Below are 15,946 nucleotides of genomic sequence, written 5' to 3' on the forward strand. Positions count from 1 at the left end.
GAGCTAAAAAAGGCAATTTGCACTGCTCCAGCTTTAGGGATTCCCAGCTATGCTGACACATTCTTTTTAATTTATTTTCACACACTGATGGGACAGTTATGACAGCACTGCTGGCACAGAGGACTATGTTGGGATACAAACCCTAGGCATATTACAGTGAGATATTAGACCCAGTAATGAAAGGGCATTTCCAGTGTGAACAGTCATTGGCAGCCGCTGCGTTTGCAATTGAGAAATCTGCAAGCATTGTAATGGGCTGTTCCATTACACTTTTCGTAGAGCATGCTTTATTTCCCATTTTGCACAAACCTAAGGGTACATTGACATCCCAGAGGGCTTCCGTGTATGAAGTTATTATATCTAATCCATCGATAAAAATTGCCAGATGTAAAATAGTGAACCTTGCCACCTATCTTGCTGAACCAGTGGCAGAGGGCGAGCATGTGCATGATTGCGCAAACTACAAAGAATTCTATGATGACATACTGCGCATTAAAGCAAAGGCGCTGCCAGGAGGGGAGATTCTTTTTATTGATGGTTCCTCAAAAATATATCAAACAAATGGAAAAAGACATTCAGGTGTTGCTGTAGTGAGGCATAGAGCAAACAGTGACTTCAAGGTTCTAGTAAGTACAAGACATCCGTCTCACTTTTCAGCACAAGCTGCAGAATTGGTAGCGCTTATTGTGGCACTTGAAATACACAAAGGTCATGAAGTGATGATATACAGTGACTCTGCCTATGTGACGTCAGCTGTACACGCAGGGTTAGCACATTGGAAAAGGAGGGGCTACCTCCGAGCGGACAGCACTCCACTGCAGCATGCATCATTATTGGACAGGCTTATCAAGGCATTACAACTCATGGTATCCATAGCGATAGTTAAATGCACAGCACACACTAAACAAACAGATTTTATTTTTTGTGGGAATTAAGCCGCAGACACAGAAGCTAAAAGGCTTGTATATTCACCAGATATTTCAAGTTTCGATGCTCCAAATGTTAGGGAAAAGGTGGTTGAAATGATGGCGGTACAATAAGGGTTTAATCATTTATCAAGAGCTCAGTTCATCGAAATTCAAGGCAGTGCACCACAGGAAGAGCAAGAATTGTGGAAACAGAGGGGGTGTTCTTTATCACCCATAGAAGTATTGTGGTGACAGGACAGTACCGGAAAGCAAGTGATGCCAGTAGCATTATTAAAGGTAGCATTTGAACAGCTGCACTACCCAGTGCATGTAAGTAGGGAGAGTCTCCCTGCAGCTATTGCAGAAGACTGGTTTGTACCGAACCAGTTAGAACATGTTGCATTTTATGTAGTAAATTGCATCGTATGTAAAAGGTTTACTGCTGGGCATACACTGCCAACGATCAGAGGAGTGATTCCTTGACCAAATGGTCCTTTTCAGCATTTACATATTGATATTGTTGACATTCTGCAAGAATGTAGTGGATACAGGTATTTGATAGTGGTGTATCCCTTTTCCAGGTGGATTGAAGCAAGTCCTTGTACACACCCTGATGCCACTTGCACAGCAAAGTTTTTAGTGCATGAAGTCTTTCCAAGATGAGGAGTGTGTGAAGTGCTGAGATCCGATAATGGGCCTCATTTTGTTAATGAAGTATTTGAACAAATAGCGCTTCTTTTGAATATAAAACACAAGTTTTCTTCTGCTTATCACCTGCAAGCAAATGGAATATGTAAGAGACTCAATGGCCCTGTAAAGGAGCAAGTCACCAAGCTTAAATTGACACTGAAGAAGGGATGGCTATATTGCCTGCCCTTAGCACTATATGCCCTAAGGAATCAGCCAGGTTCAGACCATCACCTCACACCCCACGAACTAGTAACAGGGAGACAAATGAGAATGCCTTTGACTCCTCCATCGAGGAGCAGCAGTAATGCCCAGAATACTGCAGAACTGTTAGGAAATGAGTTAAATGAGTACTTAACATGCATGACTGCTGGTATCTCTCTCATTTCAGATCAACTCAAGTGCAAGGGGTGTCGGTCTCCTCACACAGTTGAAGGCCATTCAGCAACCAGAATGAATGAACCATTATTGGCACCAAAGCTATTCATTGTCAATTTAGTATAAATTTGAAATTTCACTAGGAAGTGGTGTGAGCCCCAATTCGTAGGGCCATTTGTTGTGGAAAATATTACTCCCTTTGCAGTAAAAATTCAGTGGAAGAGCATGGATCCATCTTGGTGATGTAAAAGTTTGCAGTGGAGAGGCCAACACACCCCTAATGATCAATTCAGAAGCAAGACCAAAAAAAGAATTTCACCCTGTGCAGACTCCATCGATGACGAAGGAGGACGATAAACCAGTGGATTGATTAAAAAGGTGCAGATTTGCACTTGGACTGTGGCTCTCCCGGACACACTTTATAGATATAATAGCAGGAGTGCAATCTCAGTTCTTGAGCCACAGAGTATTTTGAAAATGAACTTCAGAAAGATTGTTGACATTGTGAAGTACGTTTAGACGACAGCATCTATTACGTAGCTGGAAGCATGAGCAGTATGCAGACTCTTTTTACACAACGCAGTTATTTGGTTGACCCCATGGTGTTGTCAAATGATGATGCCCATAGGCTCCTACTTGTTGTGTTTGTATTCATTCTCAGGGCTTATCCTGCTATTGTTGGGCGCAGTGTCAACATACCTACTTTTTTGCATGCTCCTAAAAATGACCCTGCAATAGGGAGGCTGCTCACTGCGATAATTGAGAAGATGATGCAGCTACCTGATTTACCTGAATTGCCTGATTAAAAAGGTGTTTTCCTTCCTGAAAGTAGTATACAGGTATAATGAGGAACGTTGAGCATGATAAAGTTTCTGAGAGTGAGCAAGTTCAACAACGTTCAAAGAGTCACAAATGGTGGGGACTAATGCATTGGTGTATAACATATGCATGTTGAACATTTATCCTTATTTTACTGGTTCTGGTGATTAATACACTTTATTTCACAAGTCCAAGGAAGGTAGAAATTCCTTTGATTCTTACTACTCCAGGAACTGCTGTTGATATGCCAATTGATAAAGAGGAAGGACCCCTTGTGTTATCCCCTCAGAGCCAGGTTGCTTTGGAATTGTTTCCATGGGCAACAACCATGTTGTTAGGAAGGGGCAAAAGTAGTGCAGAGGAAGACAATGAGGGGATAAATAATTATCTGGACAGCACAGCACACCACATTTGGGTCATAACATGTGGTACCAGCATATGAAACAAGTAGGAGAGAGAATGTCCAAAGAGGGTTGTTATGTTTGTGCCCTCATACCTTATGCCATGAGTACTGCCAAGCTTTCATTGCTAAAGAAGTTCCAGAGTATGATGCCAGATGCCTTGTTCACCTTGCTGCTTGTATGGCCCGGAGGACATTTCCAAGGAAATTGGGCCACTTAGCGATGGAAATCGAAATGGTAATTTCCATTTCAAGACGATTATACAGATGGAAAAGGAGCCTGCATGGAAAAGCAAGATGCTCACGTATCCTAGAACAGGACTAGATGAAGTGGTCGTAAAGGAGATGAGGAAGATGGACTGTCCTGATAAAATAGAGACACCTTGGACACCTGGATGTTGGGAACGGTCTCAGATGCTAGTCTATGGACGAGTGAAAACCAAGAAGGGATGGGAAGAAGGGCTGATGTCAGACTAGGTACGAGAAGTACAAAAAGTGAATGATGAATGTTTAAAGTCGTGGGCTGAACACGCTAAACTGCTGACGTGGGTAGAAGATCAATCAGGTCCACTGATTGTGATCCCATTGACAAATGCGACATTGTGCTTCCGAAGAGAGGGAAAGAGACTGGGAATTAACATAGGTTGAAAGACTACAGTTGATGTCTCCAAAATGGGAGCAGGAATGGCTGTCTTAATGGATCGATACTGGGCTTGTGGACCCAGAGCTTAGATGAAGCTGCCTAAAGATTGGGGAGGAACCTGTTCTGTACTGATTATTCATTGTTCCAGCATTAGTGATTCCTCAAAGTAACCTGAACATTGGCAAATTTCCAAAAGCAGGCGCCCATCTAGGAAAAAGAAGATCACTTGAGTTTCTCAATCAAACAAGGAGAGAGAATTACTTGTCAGCTACATCAATAGAAGCCTTTGATGCTATTCCGTATGAGCACAGACTGTTTAGCAAAACTGCTTCAATCTTTATGGTTATCTTCATGCCTGGGATCCAGACGATGGCGAATGCGAAGTGGTTGCAAATCACTCACTGGGAGTTCCTGCAGATGATCAATACTACCATTAAGGGATTCAATGCTATCAGAGAAGAAATGAGAGCCATAAGACTGATGACTCTCCAGAACAGATATGTCCTTGATATGATCACTGCGATGGAAGGAGGAGTTTGTGCCAAAAATGGGCCATCCTGTTGCATGCTCATACCTTCTCACGATGACGAAAATGGGACCTTGACGGAGGCCATACAGTTGCTAACAAACCTGCATAATAAGATGGTAGATGAAGTGGAAGATATTGCAGACGACATTTGATCTGCATCAAACTTCTCATGGATTCCACACTGGATGGAGAGCATCTTTAAGTTTCTTGGAGCAATCTTGGTGATGATCATGTATGGATTCTGTATGATAAGGAGAAGAATTTTACAATGCAAGAAGGTAACAAAGAAGGCAGTAGGAATGAAGATCATGATCGAAGTGGAATTGGGACTCAAACCTAAGGAGTTGACAGATGAAGAAATCAAAGACTACATTAAGGCCAGTATTGTAGCACCAGAGGGAACAAAGTTCCTGCATCTAAGAAACCACAAAAAGTATGTGGGGTGATGGGTCTGTTGTAGTCTGAATGGCCAGTGCAACTACATGACCCGGAGTGTTGATGAACGTGTAAAATCAGCAGGAGCCCTGAAAGGAGTAGTAAAGATCTGGACCCCAAAGAAGCATTTATTCAAGAGAGGATGTCTGGATGTGGAGGCCAGTGATGGTGTGGTTGATGAATCAATCATAGCGGGGAGTGTAGAGGAAGATCCAAATGCCTCTACTGGAAGTCCCGCGCCCCTGCTACAAGTGTTCTGGAAACCAGAGGTTGTGCCAAGTTTGAAATCAGTAACTGTGTCAATTCTGAGGAAGGTCTTTGAAACAAGGTATCCATTAAGAAGACCTTATGGGTATAACACGTGATTTGCTGGTGGGGCTAGGGTATGCAATTAAGCTGGGGTGCGGACAGGGTACGTGCAGACTTTCCATGCGATTTGGCTGGTGCGACTGGGGTACGCGATTACGATGGGGTGCAGACGCGGTGCGCACAGGCCTTTCCACATGATTTGGCTGGTGCGACCGGGGTACGCGATTGCACTGGGGTGCGGACGGGGTATGCATGGGCCTTTCCACGCAATTTGGCTACTGCGACCGGGATATTGGATTACGCTGGGGTGTGGACGGGGTATGCGCGGGACGTTCCACACAATTTGGCTGGTGCTACCGGGCTATGCAAGTGTGCTGAGGTGCGGATAGGGTACACACAGGCCTTTCCACGCGATTTGGCTGGTGCGACCGGGGTACACGATTACGCTGGGGTGCGGACGGGGTACGAGCTGGACTTCACATGATTTGGCTGGTGTGACCAGGGTACGTGATTGCGCTGGGGCGAATGGGGTACACACAGGATTTTGCATGCGATTTGGCTGATGCGACAGTGGTACGCGATTGCGCTGGGGTGCAGATGTGGAACGCGTGGGCCTTTCGCCGCATTTTGGCTGTGTGCATGGGGAAACGCAGATTTTTCATGTGATTACAATGGGGGGCTGTGTGCTGAGCCACAGATGGCGCACGCCCTTGCGCCGTATTAGGCATTTCACTGGCTTTTTCCTGCACACAGGGGCGTGTTGGGGGTGTTACTGGTGCTGCTTGATGTTCATTGCACCACAGCTACTGATGCCTCGGAAAATCTATGAATATGCGTGCCGCGTAATTGCTGGTTTGCGCACGCTCCTTCTCGGCGTGCAGCGCTTGTGCTACTTCTGCGCTGGATTCCATGAATTGGGCCCTAATGTTGTGCAGCTGAAGAGAAAACAGGCTTATGTACAACGTCTGACGAGGCTGTCTCTTTCTTCATCTTTATTCATGTGATTAAATGTATACTATTTAGATGGAAAATAATAGTGTGCATTATGAAAGGTATTTTGAAGCTAATATTCATTGTTATGCAGAGAAGTGTACTTGTTTTCCTGTAACAAGCATTCCACGAAAGTGTGAATTTCTTAGTGGTTTGCACTCTGATGAATGCATCTGCCCTAAAAGCTGCACACAACCTAGTGAGCGATTTACTCTTCCAAGATATCAAGTTGGATTACAAAGTCAGACCCCTTTCTTTTTAAACAGCAAGTCTTTTGTCACATCACACAGCAACAAGCTGCATTCCCTTTTCAAACAACGTCTACAAAAACGTTTCCTTATCACCCAGTTGTGTTGTGTATCCTAAAATAATAGTGGTAAAACTAGTGTTAGATATGCTTTCATTTGGCCATCTACTTTCTTCTAAAATTTGAAGTTCTAAGAGACCTCACAATCAATCTATGTAGCCTTCATTCCAATGAATTGCATTCCTGATGGGTGGACTAATCATGGGAACCAATCTAATCTTCCCATTTCCCTATATAAGATGGCGGATTTTTCAAAGATTTAAGTTTCCTCACCAACAAGCTCTGCAGAGCAAAATTAAACTCTACTCAGACCAATCCTAACTGGGCAATCCAGAGTTGCCCACTGCAACTCTGAAAAGGGCAGCCATTCGAGAGCCCCCAACCCACATGTGCTGCTTGGGAGTTTGTTGTCCTCTGTTGCTGTAATAAATCTTGGATTCCTGGCCGTGGTCTAAAAAGCAGGAGACTAGGCCAGTGTTACAGAAGATTGTGAGGCAAGATCTAAAATGAAGAGTCTCTTTTTTCAAATCGTGAAGTGATTTGACAATACATTCTTTATTTGCATATGATTTCCATAATTTTATTTTTACACACACACAATATTATATTGAATTTGCTTCATTATAAAACCCTAATTTCTAAAGAAATGTCTGGAGCTTGTCTTCCTATAACAAACCGAGCAGCATTGATACGTAAAGAAATAGAGTTTTACCTGTTGGAGAATTATTCGAGGCTAAATTGCACACGATTTCCAGATAGACAATAGTGTGTTATTTGCATCACCTGCAGACTCATTATTCCTCCTGCTTTTCCTAAGGCCTTTCTAAGTTTTAATATTTTACCAGAGTAGTTATCAATCAATCAATCAATCAATATATATGTATTTACAGTAGAGAAATTGAAATGATAAACACAATTCATTTAATATATCGTACTCAATAAGATCAACACAGTCTATAAATACAAAACTGTAAATTATAAAAAAAAGTTAAAAAGAACACAAAAACGTAAGTGTAGAATGTTGAAGTGAGTGAGCGCGTGTTGGGTGGGTAACCACTAGTAAGAGAAGGGGGAGAGCTGGGGGAGCAGAGAGAAGTCGCTGAGGGAGAGGATGCGTTGGAAAAACAATCTGAAGATTCAGGAGAGGTTATTGGCCAATGACCCCTCCTTAGAAGTTGCTGTTAGCATCACTCGCAGCATTAAGGAAACAGGCAAATATGTGAGAGAAACGAAATTGGAAAAATAAAAGATTAATGAAGTGAGTGCCATTAAGCAGACCCCGGATAAAAGGAGACAAGAGGGACCGAAAGACCAAAAATATTTCCGATGTAGCAGTCCTAGGCACCTCTCAAATAGTCAGTTCTGCCCAGCGAGGACCGCTATCTATCTACGATGCAAAAGAAAAGGACGCTATGCCAGAGCTTGCAAAAAACTGGGCTTGGTCAAAGGATTTGACAACTCGATCAAGTCAGTGGAAAATGTTGAAATTTGCTTTGTGACCAGTAGTTGTGTATTTGAGGTGGCAGCACTCACATTGCCACGCAGAGGACATGTTTCTACTAGATGATGCCCCGAGTGGTTCATGGTGGACAATAATATCCATTGATACTCAGAAAATTCTTGGTAAAGAATCTAAGGTTTTGGAACAGCCTGATATTGATCTTGTGGCATGCAGGGATATTGAAATGGTGTACTAGGTAAGTTCCGTTCCAAAATAGAATACAACAAACATAGATGTGAGGGTTGGGTATATGTGGCCATAAAGCGTAATTTCTGCAAGGATTGGAAGGACAAGATAAACTTTGCATTCACAATAAGGCTTTTGAGTCCCCTCCTGTGTTGGTGGCGGGCGTAACTGACAAGTGGACAGAAAGATACCCAGAAGAGTTTTCAGAGGATCTTTGAGATCTAAAAGGTTTTCAACATTGCATTGTGCTTAAGGATAATGCACTGCCAGTGGTACATGAAGTGCGCCGTGTTCCATGGAAGATGCAGAATGCATTGAGGAAAGAGATTGACAGGTTGCTGAATCTGGATGTCATAAAGCAGATGTAAGGGTCAAAATGACTGGCACCCATTGTCATTGTGGGAAAACCGAATGGCAACATTCGCATTTGTGTGTGTAGGCCTAAGGGATCTCAACAAGTTTATATGGGTGGTGTAAGGGAGCACAAGGAGGAGACCAATGCACAGGTGGCATGGTGGGATATATATACTTTTATTTAAAATCAAAATAAAGAGAAAACGTATTTTCCCTATATCTATGAGAGGATCCTTAGCCTCAACTAAAGTGCTAATGGGTCCGTCAGGATGTCCTTGCAACTAAAAAGAGTCCATTGTCCTGTGTCAAACATCCCTATCTCTGTCCCTTCCACTTACAACTAAACTAAAGGTTGCACCAATGTTCTTGGTACAGGAGAATGACTCCCTACTCCTGGACTGGATGGCACAATTCTGTTTGCAAGTTCTTCTTGGGGGGAATGACTACCTTCCCCTGTTTCAGTAATTCAAAAGAAAGGATGGGTGATCCTTTAACACTCTATATCAAGAGTTTGCTTTTTCTTCCCTCCAGGGTAAATGAATCCATTCCCCTGGATCACTGGTTTGATCATCCTTGTAAGCTCAATTATCAGGAGAATGACTCAATTCACCTGATATCTGGTTCTTTGTGTTTTTCCTCACACAAAGCCAGGGGGAATGACTCCCTTCCCCTGAACTTCCTTATCACTTTGTTTTGCAATTCCACAATGCCAGGGGAATGACTCCCTTCCCCTGGCCTTCCTTGGCTTTATTCTCACAGTTCACTACACCAGGGGGACTGACTACCTTCCCCTGGCCTTTTTTGTCTCCCCCTTGGGTTTCACAGCAATATAGTTAATGTGCCAGTAGGGTCCTTGACCCAGGCATCCCCACTATGCCCCACTTGGTTCTCTGGCTTGTGAAGTGCTGCCCTGAGGAAGAGGGCGTATCTTGGTCTGCTGCCCTCTGTTGTAGTGGGTCTCAGACCCATATCTTTCTGTTTTTTAGTTTTGGCAGACCAGGTTCTGCCATGAAGAAGATGACAACTATCTTCCCCTTGCTGGCTGGTGTTTCGATCACAGACCTTTTTCTCTCTTCCTCCTACTTCTCCCTGACTTGGTCTACTCGCCCTCCACGTACTGTGGGCGAGGAAGATTTCCCCACTTGTTATTTTCATAGAGGGTCTCGTTCCCCTGTGGTTTCCAGTCCCCACTGGTCCCTGCGCGGTTCCCGCTCCCTCCTGGGGTCTTTCTCTCTGTATCTCGGTTGTGCGGGCGTCTTCACATTCGGGTTCCTTCCCTTTGTGGACCTGTTGCCTTGTTCTGGGACTGAAGGGTTACTTTCTGCTTCCCGCGTTCAGGTCCCTGTTCGCCAATGTTCTGCTTGGACACCTGCGAGAAATGGAAATTGCTGTCTTTCCCGAGCCAAGGAGTGAACTGTGTCTTCTTCCAACTTCCCAGGCTTCACTGTCTTGCAATATGGTTGGCTGCTTCTCTCTTTCTCGTAGTCCTTCCTTGCACTTTATGATGAGTGGACAACAACAATTAGAACATTTATCCTAGTTCTCATCATGGCTCTACATGGCTCCACACCTCGTCCTCATCCAAGTACCTGTCAAGGAGTCTTCACCAAGTAATCCTTACTCTTCCTCATCTCAGAGGGTGAAAGGTTTGTCACCCTACAGACATACAAGGGAGAAGTAAATAGGTCAGTGAGGTTCCTAGTGTAAGGAGGTGTGTTGGATGTGGTTTTAGGTTTTTCATACCACGTTCTCCTGAGCCGCTCTCCCTGATCCCAAGGGGAGTCTCACCCTGTGAGATCCTCCTGCTGAGTACCACCCCCAGGGTGACTGTCGGGTAGCAGCCACACCTCCCTGGCCTCATGGGAAGGGGCTCGGTATTGGGGAGAAGAGACAACATCTCAGGATTCGTCACAGTGGACAGTGTATGGAAGGCATGGTATCAACAGTAAGACAGATACAAGTGATCACAGTTCAAGGGTGTTTATTGAACTTTTGCAGGGGTATGATTAAAGCCTATCTAAACCTAAATTTAAAGATGGGAGCAAGCTATGACCATCAAATAATAATAATGCAGTCCTAGTGAAGTCTCGTCAAAATAAAAGGGCCTGTACTAAAAAACCTATTGCCAATCCTTACAGCGAAATACAAATAGTGTGGGGTGGAGTTCATGAAAAAGAAAGACATGTTCACAAAATGATAAGTCAGCATAATTGGGCCATTGGCCTCCCTTCCCCACGTTTTCAGCACGTTGCAAGCTGGTCCCCTCGAGCAAAGCGCAAACTCTGGCTTCTGCGGCACGAGGGTACAGTTCAATCTTCACAGTTCAGGACATTCTGGTTCAAAGCCTCCTTGCTACCTGTAAGTCTCTAGACTCAAAAGGGTGTGCTCTGCAAAAACAATATGTAAATGTTCTTTTCCTTTCAAATGTATTCAAAAAGTTGGGCGTTTATCTTGGATCTCCCTCAGCCGGGCTCAGATTGTTTTCATAAGTTCCAAGTAGGATCCCCTTCTTCCGGGCTCAGATCCCTTTTAAACCAATGTTCAGAGAATTCTTTCTCGGGTGACTCATGGTTCACCCTGGATCCGCCTATCCCTTTCTTTCAGTCAATTAGTCTCCCTCAGCCGGGCTTGGACCAATTGCGATTTATCTCAAACTATCGAAGACTTTCAAATGTGCACAGGTTTAGCTTGACCCATTGCATGACCACTTTTATTTTTGTATTCCTTTTCCTCACACTCAGCATCAGCATCAGCATCACACTCACAGTACTCTTAATCACGTTTGTGTGGATGGTGAAAATGTAGTTGCTTTTAGTTCAAGATCTCTTAATGAAGCTTAATGCAAGTATTTGGTGATTGAGAGGTAGGGGTTGGCAATGTTTTGGGCAATTGGGTACTTCAAGTTTTTTTTTTGGGAGAAGAGTTACTGTGAGGTCAGATAGCAAACCATTGGTGCAGCTGTTCTCCTGAAAGGGAGTGGAAAATGCAACACCGTACATCTGCAGGTGGGTGTTGAGTTTACAAGGATACCATTTTTGAGTGTTGTACTTGCCAGGTGAAAAGAATGCTGTTGCTGACTGTCTGTCGAGATTACCGTTAGTATCACCTGCTGGGGAAGTTGAAAGCATGAGTAATAGCATAGATGAGGAGTTTGCAGTAGCCAGTGTGGATTTGCCTGCAATTGACGACAGTGTGTGGTTACAGGCTGAAGGTGTGGATAGGGTTTTTCAATGTTTGAAAGAATAGTCGGTCAGTGGTTGGCCCAATAGGAGTACGCTGGGAATGGCGATGGATGCGTGGTATGAGGTTAAATATGATTTGTGCATTATAGGTGAAAGGGAGAGGAGGAAAAGTGATTCCACCTAGTGAGTTGAGAGAAAACACTATGGAACTGGCCAATGAGGGTCATTTGTGCCACAGCCTCAACAAGAGGAGACTTTGTGAGGATTTTGTTTGCCAAACATGGAATTTATGATGGATCGTGAGATAGGGAATGTCGAGATTGTTTGATGGCAGATAAGAGTAAGGGATGTACATGTTCCCCTTTGCCCAGTTCTGAGTCAGCTGAGTTGCTATGGATGTCATGGGATTATGTTGGGGCGCTAGGTTTATTTTTGTCATGGTTGACGATTCTTTAAAATGGGTGAAGTGGAAAGCGGTGAAGGAGGCAACCACTGGAGGCATGATTGGATTCTTAGAAGAGGTGTTCTTTAGAGAGGGGTTTCCACAGTAGGTGGTTACTGACAATGGAGTTCAGTTCACCTGGAGCACGATGCAGGAGTTTCTCAGGAAGTATGCGATCAAGCATTTTAGGATAGCCTTTTACCACCGCAGGCCAATGAACTAGTGGAAAGAGTGAATAGGGTGATCAAAGGGGACTTACAGTTGGCAATGAAAGCAGGCAGGGCTTGGCATGAGATGGTGAAGCAGATGGTGTGGAGCTATCATACAACTCCACATTCTGTGACGTGTGTTGCTGTTTGTGTGCCTCCGGAGTAGGAAGCCTGGGACAAGTTTTTGTCTGTATGGTTAGGAATGGCTATGACCGTGAATGTGGGTCGCAGGATGGTGATGAGTTTGGGTGTCTGGTGCTCAGAAGCATTATATGAAGGCATATGAACGGTGTCACATGGTGGTGGAGAAGCGTTTCAATGTTAGAGATGTGGTGCTTGAGCGAAATCCCAGGTTGAAAGTGAAGCATCATGGTGAAAAGTGTTCAGTATTTAAGAGGATTTCAGCCGTGAGGGGAAATGTGGTCGTACCTGAAGGGAGAGAAGTGTGGAGTTAGTGGACCAGGTGTCAGGAATCCGCAGGAGTGACAGGGTGAAGAAGACCCCATCGACGTGGGATGACTATGTGGTTGGTTAGTGATTGTTCAGGACACCACAGCTTGCGTCTATGCCTTGCATGCTTGAATAAGTATCTATGTTGTGTCTCATATCCTTTATGATATTATACATAGTTCCAATTATGTTTCAGTCTTTGTGATCTATTTCTTTAATATTGGGGTTATGTTCCAACTTTTGTATTTCATCCTGTCATTTTGGGGTTGGGTGATGTGTAGAATGCAAGCAAGCGCCCATGGTGTGGCTAACTGTTAGTAAGAGAAGTGAAGACTGCTGGGTCGCTGTGGGAAGAGGATGTAGGGGCTGCCACAAATAAAGGCTAAGGCTCCAAAAACAGTCTTTCTGTCCTTGTGTGTGGGCCACCGCATTAGGCACCACTGATAATGAAAAAGACCTCCAGTTGTGAAATCCCATCCTTGAGGCCAGGAAATGGGATCAGTGGGACTCTGAGTGCAAGCAGAATCAGTTTACTGCCCTGATACTAACCGTAGAGGAGGCTTATAGATAATTCCCAATGGTGCAGACAACACTGGCAAAATTAAGAAGCGGCAGATTCACCCCACAACTGTGGTTCATTAGTCCCACTTGGGATCTCGCAGCTCAAAAGTGAGAAAAGAGATGTGCATGCGAGGCCCATCCATGGATAACACTGTAAATGTGAACATACATACATACCAGATACTCTCATTATAGTAGAGAGGACCGATGACTCCCACAAGTAGCAATTGGGAGGAGGCAGTTGACACACTTGCTGGCTGGTGGGAGCCACAATGGAATCAGGCAGTTGCCATGGCAGTGCTTCTTGATTCCAAGATGATAGTACCCCCATTATGTAGACTTGGCCAACTGAGCCACAAGCTGACCACAATACATCAGACGGCAGTGGGCTGACATGTGGTTGGGCAAGAGCCTTTCATTATCATTCAATCCAGCGCTAAGGCAAATAGCCCGGAAGCACTAAATGCCCTAATCATGGGTGGAGTCTGGATATAAAACGGAGCTGGGACCAGCACAAAATGGTGAATGTTTGGCAGGACAGAGGTTCAAGGAGAGTCAGGTAGAGAGGCAAGGAAGAAGGACAACATTGGAGAAGGGACAAAGGAGCTCATAGAGGAAGATGTAGGAGAACAGGAAAGAGAAAGGAGGAGGTCCTCGGAGGAAGACAAAGGTGGAAGATGAAGGAAGCTGGGGTCAATGAACAGTAAGGTTAAGGTTTAGAAACACGCATTGGCCTACTATGTCATTTCTACTTCTTCAGCAAGTTTACATCTTTATGGAAGAACTCCAATCCCCTGATGCCATCCATGCAGATTTCATGTCAAAGAATAAAAGTTTCAAAACCAAACTCATTGTCCTTGAACCAACAATATCCAGGATATTATGGGGTAATCTTCATTGTAAGAGTAAATTACATGGAGGGGGCTACTTCTGTTTGCAAAAGATCCCCTCAGGCCATGTTTATGTTTTCCACCACATAGTGAAAAAGTTGAGAGTAAAATAGAGGCAAAAACACTACTACTCGTCACTTTTCCACTACATTTGTGGAAAAGTGCAAATACTTCCTACAATTAACCATTGCGGGAGAAAGTTATAATGGATTCCCTTGGAACATGCCTGCCTTTGCCTTGCCATTGCATACACACCTGCAGGTGAAGCAGGTGAACTGGACTGAAGTTAGATAGAGAAGGGCTTCTGGAATAGCAGGGATTTTACACTTTTCTTAAACAGACAATGGTTTTTCTAGAGGCTCAAGTTTGATAGTAGATTGTTCCAGGTAATGGATCCATTCACCCCTAGTCAGATGCCGCCTGTGCATTTGGGTTTGTATCTTGCAAAACATGATGGGCCTGTGATGGAAGAACTAAAGCTGCTTGTTGGTTAATATCATTTTAGCTCCTCAGACAGATATTTAGGTCAGGTACACCATATCGATATGGGAAATATTGAGGAATTCAGGTCTTAGTATCAGCAGGAGCCAACCAAGGCTTTCTAACCTCATTCAGGCAGCTAATTGTGTAACTAGTTGCAGCTGCTTGAGGGTGTATTTGGGAAAACCTAAGTACCGGCCATTACAGTTATCCAATCTAGACAGATTGAGTCCTTCCATGACCTGTACTTTGTGACAGAAATCCACTTAAGGGAGGGTTATTCTTAGTATCTAGAGATCAATACTGCAAATAAGAGGTCTCTCCCAAAAATGACTCACATGCAGTTTAAGCCACAGTTCGAAAAGAGGGTGCCAGGTTGTGAGGCAAAATAATTGGTAAATATTAATTTTGATGGCAGATCAGAATGTCAGTTTGATTTTCAATTTAGGCCCAGGAAGATGTGATGTAACCACTGTTGGACTTGGCGAAGATAATCCATCACATTGAGGTAATTTTCTTTCCCCTTTCCAAAGTGGATCTGGAGTTGGGAGTCTTCAGCATTTTGTTGGAAAGGGACCTTGATTCAGAGCAAAGGGAATCATGTGCACTTCAAAAAACCAAACAGAATGTGCAGAAGTACTTTTCATTGGTCAAGGGGTCAGATTACCTAGTGACACCTGAAACCCCGGTCCAAAAGGAATGAGGTGAGCCGGGCAAGAGTTGTTCCAGCACATAGGGCAGTCTTTGCAAGTTCATACTAACTGGAAAAACCGATTCAACATCATGAGACCTTCTAAACTGCATTGTCAGTGTTCTTAACCCATTTGTTCTGCATGTTTGCAGTTCTTCGTTATCCAGGACCTATTGGAACTAAAGAGTTGTCATGGCCGAATGTTGCAAAAGCTACATTTCATGCTCCCCCAACTGATTTCTAGGGGAGACGCTAAAGAGTTTCTTTTCCACCAGAGAATAAAAAAAGTGATTAACCAAAATATCACTTTGACAGAAATTTCTGGAGGAACATATCTCCTCACCTTTCCTTCTTCTGGGTCTGATTCTAAAAAAAAGTCTGACCTTGAGTGTATGCCAGCCACATGCAAGTGGTCAAACAACTCTCATTCTGCAAGTGCACCGAGTTATCCCCAGATAGCGGAAATTATATAAGTCAACTAGAAAATGATATATCGCTAGAAAAGATAAAGAGCTGTTGGGCAGCTTAAGAAAGTAAATGCACAAAGGTTGTTGCACCAATTTGAAGGCATGAGCCCGAAACTCTGGTCATTCTT

General features: G+C 43.9%; 1 protein-coding gene across 1 annotated transcript in view; it reads right to left on the minus strand.

The window, feature by feature from the left end:
• Positions 1 to 15,946, minus strand: part of C4QH6orf58 (chromosome 4q C6orf58 homolog) — a 369,601-nt gene that overhangs the window by 151,604 nt on the left and 202,051 nt on the right. The window lies entirely within an intron of this gene.

Source organism: Ambystoma mexicanum, chromosome 4q (genome assembly GCF_040938575.1).
Source record: "Ambystoma mexicanum isolate Mex_15411 chromosome 4q, UKY_AmexF1_1, whole genome shotgun sequence".
Classification (NCBI taxonomy): Eukaryota; Metazoa; Chordata; class Amphibia; order Caudata; family Ambystomatidae; genus Ambystoma; species Ambystoma mexicanum.